Consider the following 16565-nt stretch of genomic DNA (forward strand, 5'->3'; position numbering starts at 1 on the left):
CAAGATGTCTCGGCGACGTCGGCCTCTGATCGGAAATACTCTCCGGCCGATGCTGGGACGATACATCCCGGCCGCTCTGCGTGGACGCGGTTCACCGGCGTTTTGCTCATCATTACAGATCACCCGCGGCTACCACTGCTGGTTTATAATAAAACAATACACACCACTCTCAAGAATGCAACTTTATTAACATTTTCGTTTATTTCATATTACATGTACAAATACATTAACATTTACCAGATGCTTTGATCAAAAGTGGATAATTCGGGATTATTTGTAGTCTTTTGAAAATTAACTATGATTTTACCACAGCTTTTGCAGTAAAACCATAGAAAAAAACAATCAACCATAGTTTTAATACAATCACCATGATTTTACTACAGCTTTTGCAGTAAAACCATAGTAAAAACAAAAAGAACCATTACTACAGTACTTGCATGGTTAAATGTTGTATGAGTAAAGCACCTTTTAACAATTCTTATTTCAAAGTAGGTTTACAGAAAATGCATATTTCAAGGTTACAGTTTAAAAAGCCAGAGATGACCGAGACTTACTGGGAAGACCATCTTCTAGTTCATAATAAAAAGTAATGTGTTCAGTGCTGTCAGCATCACAGGTTGACTTTATACCAAGAACTTTTTTTAAAGAGTTACATAAACACAAAATAAAACCAGGCAAACAATAATTAAGTAATTAAAATGTTTTAAATTGCATGTTAAAAATTCACAAATATTTTTCTGATAAAATCTTACTAAACAAGTCTCTAGTTTTGTATTCAGTTAACATTAACATTATCTTTTAACATTTTTAAAGTGTAAGTAAAAAAAATTCAATCCATTTTGTATTGTTATATTGTTGGTAACATTTGTAAAAGAACAATGTGTATTCTTTCTCTTAGATACCGTTTATTTGCCAGCAAAACTGATGCAAAACAGCATGTTTTCATTTAGATGCTGCATTGTGTCATTTCGTCAAAACTCGTCATTTCATTTTGCTGCTTACAAATAAAAGGGGACATTTAGGTCCACATAACTCAGAGAGTAAATATTGTTCATTTACAGATATTAGAGACATTGCAATAAAGCAGGTTGAAAATCACCAAATTTACCCTTATAGGCAAAATAAGGATAAGATCTTGTGTGTTCATGTACAGTTGTCGTTGTCCAGGGCCGCGGGAAGTAATTTTGAACAGGGGGTGCTGTGAAATTTTTTTTTTTAATTTTTTTTTTTTGACAAAAAACCTATGAGCCTACCCAGACAGCAACATAGTGTCGGCCCAGATCCGGCCCACATCTGGCCCGCATGAAATCCATGCGGGCCAGATGTGGGCCGAATCTGGACCGAAACTGCTTGCTGTCAGGGTATATAGGCCTATTTAAAATACATTTTAAAAATAGATACATTGAGATTTACTACTTTTATTGTCATATACACTTCAGTGCACAGCCAACCAGGGTCTGAAACGTACAGACATCAGTTCTCAGATATGCGCAATGGGTTATTAATCTGAAGCAAAAGCAGAATCAGAAATAATAGTTTAATAATCGAAAGAAAACTAAATAATTACTTTCATTACAATTTCAGATAGCCTATACATACATGCAACATATTAAGATACAACAAATAATATTACAACAAAATATAATATTAATCAAACTTCACAATAACGCTAAAACAATGCAATCGATTTGGTCAGCTGGCTTGAGTCACTGCACGTTTATGTCACACGCAACTCTATTAACTCCAAAATCTTTTTACGCACACCACAAGGAAATAATCTCCGACTATTTAAGCAATTTGTTTATTGAACAGTTCTCCACATCCATTACGCAAAGAACACACGCACAGTATAAAGCTTTCTGTCTCCATCTCCAACCTTTTTACACAAACCACAAGGAAATAATCTCCGACTATTTAAACTTTATTTTAACATTTCTCCACAATAATTACGCAAGAAACACACGAACGAAATAATAATCTCCATCTCCATCCCCACCACCTTACAAAAATACTATAATAGTGTACTACTTACAATTGCTTGGCTAGTCAAAGCTGATCCCACACTTGTTGCCAAAAAAATAAATGTTACAATCGCGGCAGCACCATGCTCTTACCTGAGCTACATGCAGGCGGGGTGCCCTGGTTACAGGTGTCCAAATGTCGAGGTGCGCTGTATTATATAAAGATGGATGTATTCTGCATGGAACGAGCGGGAAACCTCGTTACTCGGCGACCAAACCTGCCTGCCTGACGTCGACAACGTAACTTCCGAACCTGTGTTGATTAGGCCTCAAAATATGAAATTAAAATCCAAAATATACGTAATAGCCTACGTGTTTCAAAATCATTTTCTAAAATATTCATAAGGAATTTATAAATTGTGCAAAATATTTTAATAGGCCTACATTTTTTTTATCTCCCTCTCGTCACTAGGGGGTGCTGCAGCACCCCCAGCACCCCCACTTCCCGCGGCCATGTCGTTGTCTGTAGTCTTTGTGAGTGTTGGCGTCATGTGAAGTCTTCACGAGTGAGTTTGGATTCAGTCTGGAGCTGGTGTAATCTCTAGTAACCTTGCGATGGCCATCCTGAGATAGAAACAGGAAATAAAAAGAAAATAAAGTTTAGCATAGCTGCTGCTGTTCATATTATTTCAGACAAAATATTATTTATTTAATCACATATAACTGGAGTGCATGGTTATTAGATGTGTTGTGTGAATACTTAACTATGTATTTTAATCTAATTTAAACAAAAAAAAGTTTTTTTTTTTTTTACGTCTTTGAGAAAAGTATCTTCTGCTCAACAAGGCTGCCTTTATTTGATCAAAAGCAAGTAAAAAAAACTGTAATATTGTGAAATATTACAATTTAACACAACAGTTTTCTACGTGAATATATTGTGAAATGTAATTTATTTCTGTGATCTAAGCTAATTATTATTACTCCAGTCTTCAGTGTCACATGATCCTTCAGAAATCATTCTGATTTGCTGCTCAATAAACATTTTTAATTATTATCACTGTCTTATCAATTATCAAAAGTTAAAACAGACATTTCTGTTTCAAACACTGTACTGTTTTAAAACTTTATTCATCAAAGAATCCTGAAAAAATGAAGGAACACAGCTGTTTTCAACACTGATAATAGTCAGAAATGTTTCTTCAGAAGCAAATCAGAATATAAGAATGATTTCTGAAGATCATGTGACACTGAAGACAGGAGTAATGATGCTGAAAATCCAGCTTTACCATCACAGGAATAAATTACTTCTCTAAATATATTCAAATAGAAAACTATTATTTTAAATTGTAGTGAATTGTATTCATTTCATAAATTAAACTGTGGTTGCCATAAAAGACTTTCAAAAACACAAAAAAAACATACCTTCCCAAACTTATGAAACAGCTGTGCATGTTCAAGATTTTACTTACTAGTCCTGCAGTTTATAGCATCTTGGAGATGTTGTCTGACAGCAGCGGTGGGCCGACAGGGGCAGCAGGGCCTTCTCTTCTGGCCCTATAAAAAACAAAATTGTGTGAAAAATGCTTTTACAGACTATTTAGTTATCATTTACATTTGTGTAATGTTCACACATTGCTTGTGATTAGTTTAGTTGAGGTTGACCTGGAATATCCTACATTAAAAAAAAGTCTATGGCCAGCACTAAAGATTGTGCTACTCTTTTTGATGAAAGAAGTCACATCTGATTTGTTACAAGCATTAGTGACAGAATCATCAGCCAATCAAATTTTGACGTTCAATGACAGCACACCCTCTGGGTCTAGAGACGTGCCCAGTGCTACCCCCAGCGTTAGACTGCCCTTTTAGTCAGGGATTTCCATAGTACGAAAGTGAAATTCAATGAAAAGAAAATACAGCCTACAGATCTGGTTGCCAATCTACTAAAATGCTTTTTTAAGGTGCTCTTTTGCAGACAAAATAGAATAACTGAGAAATGAAGACCTACAACTGAGAAAGGAAGACCTACACCTAAACTGAAGGCCAGCAACATTTTTATGCACCGTTCAAAGATTGCAACTACGAGTGCTATGAGTGGCTAATAGTTAACACCAAGCACAAGTTATTTTGTTGGCCGTGATTACTTTTTAATCTGAGTCAAGGGACATGAAATGAGTTCTTTATTATTTGATGAGTATTGTATCATGCACATTGTTATAATAGAGGTCAACCTCTATTAATCGGTTGCTGGTTAATCGGCACCGATCGTTGATTTGTATAACTATCGGTTATCGCCAAAATCCATGGAGATATTTTTTCGTGTTGCGTTTGTTTTGCCATGTGACACTGTGCGCTGCACAGAGTGGGAAATTTCAAACGTGAATTTAAATGCAGCCGTTCACATAGTTTTCTATTAAATAACATTATATTAATCTCAAATCATTGTAAATTTACATAATGACTTCACCCTAGGCTATAAATTATGTATTGTGCATTTTACAGCAAAAACGTTGGTCTTTCTGTGGCTCTAATACAGTCTGTATGCTTCATATAGAAAGCTGTAATACAGATTGTGCGTTTTCTTTCCGTTTGCTCTTTTTTTTTTAACACTGAACTTTAAACACATATGCCACATAGTTCATTCCTGAAGCAAACGTATGTCCGTTTGGTGATTAAATAAACAGTTTTAGACCGCTGCTTGAATTGAATGTGACGCATCCGGTGTGTGTGATAACTGTGATTTCTCAAAGACGCTGCGCATAATTAGATAATCATGCACTGTTCTAAAATAGCAGCAAATAAAATGTGATGCGTTCGGTTTGTAGGGTTGGGTATCGTTTGAATTTTATCGATTCCAATTCCGATTCTGCTTATCGATTTTTAGTTTCGATTCCAATAAGATAAAAAATCCAATATAAAAAAATTAAGTCAAACATTTAGATGTCAAACATGTTTCTGTCTTTTTACAAAGCAGTCTGTTGCAGCTGAATAACATGATCAAAAATCAGCAGCTTACAAAACACTGCAAGAGGAATTTTGCCTGTGCTTAAAAAAATAAAATAAAAAAATATCATAGCAAAAACAATTAATTAATAAAAATATTAAAGTGTTAAAGACAAGTAACCAGTCAGTAGTAAGATATGAACAAACAAATCAATTAGCAATATCATAAATACAACTAAACAAAATTTCAGGTACAGAAAATGGAAGCTTTAGCCTAAGTTCTGCCAGGAAGACTCAATCACTTCGTCACTAATTACCTTCATCATTATCCAATCACGTCTTTATACTCCTGTATAAAAGATCGTACTTACACATGTTTGAGTTCGCAGATGCCGACGCAACAACAACCTCCACCCTCCCCACCACCACCAGGATGGTCCTGTCCTTACCTTCCAGGGGGGTCTGCTGCGCCCCTGCCTTCGTCTTCAGGCAGGAAATGCAGATTCGCTACCCTCGGATTACGAACCATGGACGGGGCCTTCCGCCAAAGAAATTTATAATTGTGCTCGCTGAGCTGTCAATAAATGTATGCTTCGTACATTCCTCTATCTCCCGAGTCTTTCTGGTAGAACTGTAATTAAAAGTTTAAAAACACTGCATAGTTTTCTTTTTATAAATAAAATAAAGGTTAATCAATTAAAGTTATTAAATATATTCAGTCGTGATCAGTGAATGATTTTCTTTTGTTCTTTGATTAACATTAATGACAGGCAGCACGATTATTAGGCTGTTGTCTCTTTAAATAAAAATACTGTACGTGTGTGTTTCTTTCTCATCTGTTTACGTTCACGTAAGACAAAAACGTTTGTGTTTATGATGATATACTGATGTAGTTTTCTGTATATTGGTCGACAAATATGAAAGAAAGTCAGTTTCGGCTCGGAACAACCTTTTCTACAGTTGAAATACATGGAATGGTTCGAGAACGGACACAAACCCGGGAACCCGCAGCGCGACCGCAGACCACTGCTCTCGTTCACTATCCATTTCGTTCAGTATTCATTTTAAAAACTATTGGTTTATAAATCGGTATCGGACAGTGTGGTCCAAACTAGCTATCAGTATTGGTAATATCCACTATCGGTCGATCTCTAGTTGATAATACTGAGGTGCTGTGTGGATGTCCAGAAAAAAAAAAAAAAAAAAAAAACCAAGACCAAATCAAAATGGCTCCTGGTGATACATTGAGTTATAATGAAGCGAAATGATCGGTACGTAGGAGAAAATGAACACTACTTACAACAGTATTACCTTTAATCCATAGCCTGGGCAACCAGCTGTCAGCACCCTCACAACTGTCTATAGAACGTGACTTCTCTGTCGCATGACAACAGATGCACGGGCGAGATACTGGAGCTGATGACGCTGTTTGCCAGCGCAGCATCGTGATGTCTATCAGCTATCGGCGATGGATGATGGCATCATCAATCAGGCCAACCCTAACCAGGATGACATAATTAAACAATTGTACACAACTTTGAATAAAGTTTTTATATTTTATTAGCTAAACAAATGCACAGCTTCCACCAAGAAAAAAATAGTTAAAGCAAGAGTACAGCACCAACTGCTGTTACCCGGATGAGCCTGTGTTATTACATTTTACAGGTTTTTATCCAGGGATAACATGGATCGGAATGTCGCAACTGACCAAATCAACAAACCAGAAACAAGTACCCACAGAGCCATGTAGTAAAAGTAATTAGCTAATGATAAACTAATCATTTACAAAACATGACTATGTGTTCATAAATGATTAATAAGTGATGTTAATATTTTTATCTATGTTCTGTAGATTAAGTTATAAATAACTTACAAAGCTTTCTGCACCCACAATCTAAAGTGTAAACTACTCATCAGTTGTAAATGTAAACTTTCCGGTTACAGGTTGGTTGATTTTGTGTGTGTGTGTGTTGGTGTGTGTGTGTGTGTGTATATATATATATATATATATATATATATATATATATATATATATATATATATATATATATATATACACACGCACACACAACTGAAAACCACAACGTTTGTAAAACATTTACAACTGATGAATAGTTTACACTTTAGATTTGGGGGTGCAGAAAGCTTTGTAAATGATTTATAATGTTCACTGAGATAATAGTACAATGTTGACATTTCAGTGATTTATAAGTGATTCATAATATATTAACTACTAACTATTAACCATTAAGGATCTGTTTGATTTTTTTCATGTTATTTTTTTAAAGATTGCTTATGAAAGATGTTTAAATCATAGCATATTACTTAATCATTAGTGAATGTATATTCATGTTGCTTATAAATTTAATAATCTACAGAACATAAATAAAAATATTAACATCATTTATTTCAATGAACACACAGTCATGTTTTGTAAATAATTAGTTAATCATAATCGAATTACTTGTAAATGACTTTTAAATTAATTTACAAAAAGTACACAAATTATTAGTATATCACTTAAGTGCTTATGAATGTTTTGTAAATGATTAGTTCATCATTAACTAATCACTTAAAAGTGACTTACAACTGAACTTTATTATAAAGTGTTACCAAAAAGTCACCCACACCTTGGATGACCTGAGGGAAAGTAAATTAACAGCAAATTTTAATTTTGGGGTGAACTATCCCTTTAACCCACACTAATCTAGCCTACTGCTGAAGTTGTTGATCAGCCATCATTGTTGTTGAGAGCCTGTGTGTGGCATAATATGTGCATTACACATACAGCTACGTTAGCTGTAACAGATGTGTAAGATATGTACAGGTATCTTATAGTTGTTTACTGAAGGCCCTGACTGAAGTTTTAGGTTGAGTGAGACTTAAGTTTTGATATCAGGGACTTCTTACAATTGGTGAAATGTATTCTGAAAAAGGCATATTAATGTATTTCATGAGCTTCTTCAGGTCACCTGTATTTCTAAGTCAGTAACGTTATCTCCCTTCAGAAATGTTGAAATCTTGGAGATTCACTTCTGTTCTGTAGAGTTTCTTTCTGTCCTCCTGAAATCACAGAACAGTTTGTATCAATATATGTTTATCATGAATTATCAAAACTCATGTGAACTTGATTTCAGCCGATTACACTCTCACTGTAGGTGACGTCATCGATTCAGTAAATCAGCCTTTTCCAATAACATACTGACAAATCACCAGCAAAACATTCACAGAGCCATCAAAATATCTCATACACACACGAAGATTTGATTTAAAGCCCAGAGTTTCATCAACAAGAGCTAAATCTATAACATAGACTAACCATGTTCCGTACACTTTTCGCTATTCACCGCACGCCAGTGACCACTCCTCTGTTGTAGAAAGACATACAAGCGTGCTTGTGTGCTCATTCTCCAGGGGAATACCTATTATACAGTCTACACTTTGATTGATGTCTTTTGGACCAATAGTTTTTGAGAAAAGTGGGGAAAAGTACCTCCTTCGCACGTGTACGGAAGATGATAAGCGTTAACGGTGTTCCGTACATGCTATTATGATGTTCCGTACAGAGCGCCTCCTTTTATTTTCACAACGAAAATGGACATTTAACGGATCAACTTTGAGCTGTTTATTTGTTTTAACTGGAGAAACATCATTTCAATGAATAAGAAAGGTGAGTAACTTTTTTATTTGTTTAAAATTTAAGTTATTTGCTGCTTTAAAAAGCTAGAGGAGCATGCGAGCTAGGCCTGATTGTGTCGTGATATTGATTATGGCATGTGAGTAAAACAAGTGAATAACGTTACCATATCTTTCTGAAGACAAAGAAGGGCAAACAATTTGAACTGATTAAAATATTTAATGATTAATCAATTTGAAAACTTCAAAACAAATTATCAGGATACGTGTGTGTTTGTTTGTTTGTTTACAACTATTTACATTTAACACTAAACTTATAAAAAAAAACATAACTGGAAATTAACATGTTAATTTTCTGTGTGCACTATTTACATTATGTGTGTGTGTTTACAACTATTTACATTTAACACTAAACTGATTAAAAAAAAACATAACTAGAAATGAATGTTAATTTTGTGTGTGTGTGTGCACCATTTACAGTGTGTGTGTGTGTGTGTGTGTAATGTATGTTTTTATGTGGACAGACAACATTTATGGCAAAGCCAGTCATTGTCTGGCACTTCCTCCACTTCTGCGCACACCAGGTGGAACCACAAATGACATAGGTCACACCGGACCCATTCATCAATGGCCTCATCTCTTGTGCCAGGTGGGACCACTCTATGGCAGAGAGCGCAGTGTTCTCCTTTTTTTAGTTGGAGGAGGTTCCAGATTTTTTTGCCTTTTGGCCTCCTGGGCTTGTCTTTTTTCCTCCTTCTTTGCCATCTCTTCCTTACGCTTTCGCTTCTTTTCTTCCTTGTCTTTCTCTTCTGTTTCTTTCTCTACCAGCAGGTCAAAATACTCATCACTGGTGATGACTCGGGCTAGCAGCGGAATGCGACGCCTCACCTTCTCCTTCCTCTCCAGGGCTGGGCTCATTAGAACGCTAGCCAGACTCTCTGGTATTACACCAGATGCCACCAGGTAATTTTTGTTCCCCACTTTATTAATATTACAGGTGGGGCAAGGAGTTACGACTGATATGTCAGTAGGTGATGTGATGGATGGTGTGGTGGGAGCGCTGTATGGTGTGGTGGGAGCACTGGATGGTGTGATTGAGGGAGTGGCGGCAGCGCTGGATTGTGTGGCATCACTTCCATCTAAAGATGGAAGCACTCTCACCACCTAAGAAAATAAAACGTATGTAAAACTCATTAACACACTTGAAAAGAAATGGAAGTAGCTCAGAGGATGAATTATCATTGTATTAATGTCAAAATTACCTGGGTTGTGTCCACAGCAGCCCTGGACAGAGGAAAAATGCCAGCCTTGCGAAACCCGGCCTTAATGTTTTGGGCTGTGACAGCAGTGGGATACACATGTTTGAGGAGAGCTGAAAACTGCTTCTTCCCCACAACAATGTCCCCTCGCACCAGACCCATCCTGGAAGCCATGGTGGAGAAAGCAGTCTTCAGTGGGTTGAAGACCGCAATATCAAGGGGCTGTAGTATGTGCGTGGTGTGGGCAGGTAGGCAGAGAATTTCAATGTTCTTTTCTCTGCAGAACATGATTACTTCTTTAGATACGTGTGTCTCGTGTTGGTCCATGATTAAAATGAGTGGTCTCTCCTCAGGCGCATATCTAATGAAATGGTGGAGCCATTTCAGGAAGAGCTCGGAGTCCATGTAACCCTTCTCCTGGATGCCATAGAGGAAGTTGGGGGGCCCATCCAGCCTATAGGCATTACTTGGGAGGCAGCCGGGGTAAATTATGAAGGGTGGAATGCTGTCTCCGGCTGCATTCACACAGCAGTGGACAGTGATGTGCTCCCTGGTTGTCTGCTGCTGTTGGTAGATGTGTTTCCTCCCAGTCTGGCACAGAACCTTCTCCCTGGACCGAGGCTTGTCTCCAAAGCCAGTCTCATCGCAATTATAAATGAGATGAGGCTTGTTCTGAAGGTTATGCTTTTCATAAAGGGCCTCGTACAGCCTGAAGAATGCCTCTATGGCCTCCGGTGTAGCACCATGGACTCTGGCTCTGTCCAGGGAATCTGCCGTCCTTGAGGCCAATTCTGGATGGCGTGCCTTAAACCTGGACCACCACACATCACTTGGCCCCTTCTCCAGGTTAACGATGGTGGTCTCGCTTCTGCCACTCTCTTTTACAGAACTTTGACCAGGGATCTTGTCACTGGGAAGCCATGGTCTGCCATCCAAAATATAAAGGACAGCAGAGCCTCTTCCTCTCCGGGTGTCAGGGCCGAATTAGGATGAGGGTTGTGGACATGTTTTTTTTATAGTCCTGTAGGGTGGTGTGGGGAATGCCAAATTTTTTTTGCCGTTTCTCTTAAGCTTGCCCCTGCCTTTACTTCCTCAACTGCCTCGTTTAACTTCTCCTTTGAATACTGTTTTTTCTTGCCTGACATCTTTCTTTCTTTTGCTTTACTGACTTTCCTTTTGAAATATAACATTATGTTGATCATGTAACATAGTTGTTAACCTTATTCACAAAGTTTTGTATGTGTTAACTTGATGTATTAAATAACTTAAATCTCTGAATATCCTATCATTGTGTTTAACTTTTACTTTAGGTTAATGTTAAGTTTAACTTAATGAAAATTTGTCATTGAAATAACACAATCAATTGAATATTACTTAATTTAATTTATTAAAGCATGACAAGTAAATGTTAAAACAATACATTAATGTAAGTTAATGTTAACTTATTTGATCCTTTATGAATATAAACATCACTGCGCGCAGGACGATGGGCAAACAGCGTCTTTTCTCTGCCTCAGGCGGAGAGTGGCGCCAAGTGGTCATCACCCACAATTGACGTTTAAATATTCCCATTTCAAAGCATTTATTCAACAAAAGGTAATTTATTTATCAAGTTGTAATAACCTAATATTCGTTTCATAAAGACTGTAATTCTGTGAGAAGCATAAATTAAATCAAAATATACATTTTCGCTGCTCTAGCTGTTTCCCCACCCTAGCGGCAGTCTCCCATTTAGCTTGCCCACCTTCCATTTTCAAGCGCAGTGGGCGAACCTAGCAAACTTACTGAAATCTCACTGAAACAAATGGTTGGAGGGTCTCTTTCGTGATCGGGGGTGAAAGAGGGGAAAATGAAGATGACACAAATATATGTTTTATACATGACCCGAAAGTATTTATTCAGCTATCGGCGGCAAAAGGCAATCTGTACGGAACATCGTTGTGTACGGAACATGGTTAGTCTACGTTAGAGTTAGCCTAACCTTACCTGAAAACTGCTAAGATGCTAACGGACTTTTTCGAAGACACTAAACCATTACTATAAAATAAATTTAATTGAAACATGTCAATAACAAGTAAGAAACGCGCCAGGAACATTTGTATGTAACATTTGTGTGATTTTAGCGACTAAACTTACCTAAAACAGTGTAAACCCCACCGAGAGACGGAGAATACTGTTTGCCAGTAATGGTTTTTGTGTTGACGCCCCGTTTCCATGGCAACTCTGCTCCCTGCTCGCGCAGAACTCGCCGCACACACAGCATTCACACAAAGTTAAAACATTACATTTATAAAGTTCAGTCTCATTCAATAATCATTCAATAATTAATTTAAAAATCATTTTGTAGTGCAGAAGCAACAGCAACAATAGCTCACCATATATAGACAGATTATTTCTGGAAGCCTGTATAAGAGTGAAAAACACAGTGAAAAGCAGTCAGGACTTCTCTTTAATAATCCGCTTTTACATTTTCTCTCCGAGAAACTTCTGAAAATGCATTAAGGCGTTAACATTAATAAAAAAAAAGGCTACCGTGGCCGTTGGCTCAACAAGTTAACGGTAACATTATTTGCAAATGAGCCTGTCTCTTCAACTGCCCATGACTGCATAAAACGCGCCGCGTGCCTTACTAGTAACTTTTCATTGTCACAGAATTAACAAAGTAGTATTTTTTGTCTAATTGAGCTGAAGTGAAATCGTAACGTTACCTGAAAGTCACAGATCTCGATGGGATTATCCTCTTCTCTCTCTCTGTGTGTGGCTTAAAGAGATGAATAACTGGGTACGCGCACACAGATAAGAGCGGCATCGGCCCGCGGTCGTGAACCAACTCAGTAGTGATGGCCGATTCGTGAACTTCTTCTTCTTTCGGCTTTTCTCTTCAGGGGTCGCCACAGCGAATCATCTCTGTCCACCTATCCCTATCTTCTGCATCCTCAACACTTGCACCCACTAGCTTCAAATCCTCATTAATTCCATCTATATACCTCCTCTTTGGTCTTCCTCTTTGCCTCCTGCCTGGCAGCTCCATGTCCAACATTCTCCTACCAATATATTCACTCTCCCTCCTCTGAACATGTCCAAACCATCTTAATCTGGCCTCCCTAACTTTATCTCCCAAACGTCCAACATGAGCTGTCCCTCTGATGTACTCATTCCTAATCCTGTCCAATCTTGTCACTCCCAAAGAGAACCTCAACATTTTCAGCTCTGCTACCTCTAGCTCTGATTCCTGTCTCTTCCTCAGTGCCACTGTCTCTAAACCATACAACATAGCTGGTCTCACCACTGTCCTGTACACCTTCCCCTTGATTCTCGCTGATATTTTCCTATCACACAGAACTCCAGACACCTTTCTCCACCCATTCCAACCTGCCTGCACTCGCTTCTTTACCTCTTTCGCACACTCTCCATTACTCTGGACTGTTGACCCCAAGTACTTAAATTCCTGTACCTTCTTCACCTCTTCACCCTGTAACCTTACTGTTCCACTTCCCTCCCTTTCATTTACACACATGTACTCAGTCTTACTACGACTGACTTTCATTGCTCTTCTCTCCAGCACAAACCTCCACCTCTCCAGGTTTTCCTCCACCTGCTTCCTGCTCTCACTACAGATCACAATGTCATCTGCAAACATCATTGTCCAAGGAGACTCCTGTCTGACCTCCTTTGACAACTGGTCCATCACTATAGCAAACAGGAAGGGGCTCAGAGCCGATCCCTGATGCAATCCCACCTCCACTTTGAACTCCTATGTCTGACCTACAGCACATCTCACCACTGTCCGGCTCCTCTCATACATGTCCTGCACCACTCTGACATACTTCTCTACTACTCCTGACTTCCTCATATAGTACCACAGCTCTTCTCTTGGCACCCTGTCATACGCTTTCTTCAAGTCTACAAACACACAGTGCAACTCCCTCTGACCATCCCTATACTTCTCCATCAAAATTCTCAGAGCAAAAATTGCATCTGTTGTGCTCTTTCTGGGCATGAAGCCATACTGCTGCTCACAAATTTCCACTACCTTCCTTAAACTAGCTTCCACTACTCTTTCCCATAGCTTCATTGTATGGCTCATCAACTTTATCCCCCTATAGTTGCTGCAACTCTGTACATCACCCTTATTCTTAAAGATCAGCACTTACACACTTCTTATCCATTCCTCAGGCATCCTCTCACTCTCTAAAACCCTGTTTGAACAAACTAGTCAAAAATTCCACAGCTACCTCTCCTAGACATTTCCAGACCTCCACCGGGATGTCGTCAGGACCAACTGCCTTTCCACTTTTCATCCTCTTCAAAGCCTTCCTGACTTCATCCTTTCCAATCTTATCTACTTTCTGTTCCAGAGTTCACCCCTTCTACTCTTTTTTCCCTCTCATTTTCCTCATTCATCAGCTCTTCAAAGTACTCCTTCCATCTCCTCTGTACACTCTCTGCAGTTGTGAGCACCCTTCCATCTCTATCCTTAATAACTCTAACTTGCTGCACATCCTTCCCATCTCGATCCCTCTAACCTAGTGTACAACTCGTCATATGCCTTCTGCTTGGCCTTAGACACCTCCCTCTTTACTCTGCGCTGTAACTCCTTGTATTCCTGTCTATTCTCTTCAGTCCTGTCCATGTCCCACTTCTTCTTGTCTAACCTCTTCCTCTGGATACTATCCTGAACTTCTTCATTCCACCACCAAGTCTCCTTATCCTCTTTCCTCCTTCCGGATGACACACCCAGCACCTTTCTCCCTGATTACTTCTGCTGTATATTCCCAGTCATCTGGCAGGACTACCTGACCACCCAGAGCCTGTCTCAACTTCTGTCTAAATTCCTCACAACATTCCTCCTCTTTCAGCTTCCACCACTTGGTTTTCTTCTCTATTTTTGACCTCTTCTTCTTACAGACAAACAAAGTCATCTTACACACCACCATCCTATGCTGTCTGGCTACACTCTCTCCCACTACCACTTTACAGTCACTAATCTCTTTCAGATTGCCTCTTCTACACAGGATGTAGTCTACCTGTGTTCTCCTACCTCCACTCTTGTAAGTCACTCTATGCTCCTCCTCTCTATTTTTGACCTCTTCTTCTTACAGACAAACAAAGTCATCTTACACACCACCATCCTATGCTGTCTGGCTACACTCTCTCCCACTACCACTTTACAGTCACTAATCTCTTTCAGATTGCCTCTTCTACACAGGATGTAGTCTACCTGTGTTCTCCTACCTCCACTCTTGTAAGTCACTCTATGCTCCTCCCTCTTCTGAAAATAAGTGTTTGATGGCCGATTCGTGAACGAATCGTTCAATTTAACCTGTTCTTCTTAGTGAACCGGTTGAACCAGTTCACCAAATCGAACTGAATCGTTTGAAACGGTTCACGTCTCCAATAAGCATAAATCCACAAATTACTTAAGCTGTTAATTTTTTTAACGTGACTGACACTCCCTCTGAGTCAGAATAAACCAATATCCCGGGATAATTCATTTACTCAAACAGTACACTGAATGAAATGCTGTGAAGACCGAACTGAAGATGAACACCCAGCCGAGCCAGATAATGAACAAACACGCCCACTGCTGGAGCTGATTCTCGTTCTCGAGTCAAGAACCGGTTGCTTTGGTTTTCGGATCACCAGTACACTCAACCGAGAATCGTTTCTGTCGGACGCGTCCGAATTGAGAACCGATGAACTGATGATATTGCGCATGCGTGTAATTTTGTAAGTATTTTGTTAAACATCGGAAAGTGTGATAAAATAACTATATTTTATTTTGATTTTTTTTATTATTATTTTTTTTAGATTAATGTTTCCAATCTGTATATTGTATATAATGTATAGGCCAAATGGGTTTTCAGGGAAGTTGGACAATAATTAAGACTCTAAAGACTCTTATGTTTAACAGGAATAAGGGATGATTTATGAGATATCTGTACTGTATTTATAGTTAATGATGACATTCACAAATTGAGTTTGTAGTAAACAGAACATGAACACGAGTAGAGCAGCTGATGACACTGAACTGCAGCACGTGCCGGTTAGAGCGATTCTCGTTCTCGAGTCAAGAACCGGTTGCATCGGTTTTCAGATCATCAGTACACTCAACCGAGAATCGTTTCTGTCGGACGCGTCCGAATTGAGAACCGATGAACTGATGATACTGCGCATGCGCTATTCAGCGTGAAGCCAACTGACTCACAGCATGTCTGAACCGAAGGGATTCTTTTGGTTATTGATTCTGATTCTGTACTAGTAATGTTATGAGCGCGGGTATTTCGAGGGCTTGGATGAAGGGCAATCTGGTGAAACGTAAGTTCATTTAATAACAAATACATCGCAATGGATTATGTTCAGTAAGTGGATCATGGTTTCTGTGCTGATGACACCTAATTTATTTACTTTATATCTTCAAGACTTAAATCCTCATATGCACATTATTGCTGTTACTGTATTTAGGTGTTGTTGCAAAACTCAAATGTAAACTTTTCATGATTATGAGGTTTTAACTGACTAAAGTTATGATTACTGACTTTATATATTTGAATGTTTGATAGACGTGACGCCATTACGTCATCACCAATGGCGTCATTACGTCGAGCGTGAAAGAACCGATGAACCGGTTTTTTCAACCGGTTTATTGAATCGAACCGTCCGAAAGAAATTTTTCTTAAAACTTAAATTCTTACTCGCATGCCAAGCCCGCGAAACTGGGTAGCGGCTTATATAAGCCGGGGTCTGTGCCCACCGCGCGCACAGCCTG

General features: G+C 38.6%; 1 long non-coding RNA gene across 1 annotated transcript; it reads right to left on the reverse strand.

Annotated features, from left to right (window-relative positions):
• Positions 1-2501: 2501 nt before the first annotated feature.
• Positions 2502-6403, reverse strand: LOC113048639 (uncharacterized). The gene is made up of 3 exons (XR_003276524.1): positions 6202-6403; positions 3431-3515; positions 2502-2585 (listed from the first exon to the last, which is right to left on the reverse strand). It is a non-coding gene; the product is annotated as an uncharacterized LOC113048639 (long non-coding RNA).
• Positions 6404-16565: the final 10162 nt, after the last annotated feature.

Source organism: Carassius auratus, chromosome 29 (assembly GCF_003368295.1).
Source record: "Carassius auratus strain Wakin chromosome 29, ASM336829v1, whole genome shotgun sequence".
Classification (NCBI taxonomy): Eukaryota; Metazoa; Chordata; class Actinopteri; order Cypriniformes; family Cyprinidae; genus Carassius; species Carassius auratus.